This window comes from Dasypus novemcinctus, chromosome 3 (assembly GCF_030445035.2).
Source record: "Dasypus novemcinctus isolate mDasNov1 chromosome 3, mDasNov1.1.hap2, whole genome shotgun sequence".
Lineage (NCBI taxonomy): Eukaryota > Metazoa > Chordata > Mammalia > Cingulata > Dasypodidae > Dasypus > Dasypus novemcinctus.
Window position 1 is genome coordinate 128,331,043 of NC_080675.1, and position 1,140 is coordinate 128,332,182.

The 1,140-nt window shown below is 34.0% G+C and overlaps 1 non-coding gene across 1 annotated transcript; it reads left to right on the forward strand.

The window, feature by feature from the left end:
• Positions 1–831: 831 nt before the first annotated feature.
• LOC111767172 (U6 spliceosomal RNA) lies at positions 832–938 on the forward strand. The gene has a single exon (XR_002799063.2). It is a non-coding gene; the product is annotated as a U6 spliceosomal RNA (small nuclear RNA).
• Positions 939–1,140: the final 202 nt, after the last annotated feature.

Here is a 1,140-nt window from a genome sequence, read left to right on the forward strand (position 1 = left end):
CAACTAAAGGAAAAAAACACAGAATCATCTCAATCAACACAGAAAAGGCATTTGACAAAATCCAGCATCATTTTTTTGATAAAAAAACATTTCAAAAGATAGGAATAGAAGGAAAATTCCTCAATATGACAATAGGCATTTATGAAAACCCACAGCCAACATCATACTCAATGGGGAAAGGTTGAAAGCTTTCTCTCTAAGATTGACAACAAGACAAGGATGCCCTGTCACCATTGTTACATTGTGCTAGAAGTTCTAGCTAGAGCAATTAGATAAGAAAAAAAAAATTAAAGGTATCTAAATAGGAAAATGAGAAAGTAAAACTCTATTTGTGGATGACATGATACTATATTTAGAAAATTATGAAATGTCTACAACAAAGCTACTTGAGCTGATAAATGAGTTCAGCAAAACGACAGGTTACAAGATCAACATGCAAAAATCAGTAATGTTTTTGTACACTAGTATTGAACAATCTGAGGAGGAAATCAGGGGGAGAATTCCATTTACAATAACAACAAAAAGACTCAAATGCCTAAGAAGCAACTCAACCAAAGAAGTACAGAGCATATATGCAGAAAACTACAAAAGAGTGCTAAAAGAAATCAATGAAGACCTGAACAAATGGAAAGACATTCCATGTTCATGGATTGGAAGACTAAATTATCATGAACATGTCAATGCTATCCATACTGATTTTTAGGTTCAATGCAATACCAATCAAAATTCCAACAACCTACTCTACAGAAATAGAAAAGGCAATTACCAAATTCATTTGGAAGGGAAAGTGCCCCCAAATAACGAAAGGTATTCTAAAAAACAAGGGTGACAGTGCTTGCTTCGGCAGCACATATACTAAAATTGGAACGATACAGAGAAGATTAGCATGGCCCCTGCGCAAGGATGACACGCAAATTCGTGAAGCGTTCCATATTTTTGAATGGGACCTCATATATATATTTTTTTAATGTAATATTATTACAAAGTCAATAAAAAAAAAAGAAAAAAAAAAAAACAAGGGTGGCATGGGAGGAATTTCACTGCCTGACCTTGAAACATATTATAAAGCTACAGTGGTCAAAGCAGTATGGAACTGGCATAAAGATAGACACATTGATCAGTAGAATAGAATTGAGTGTC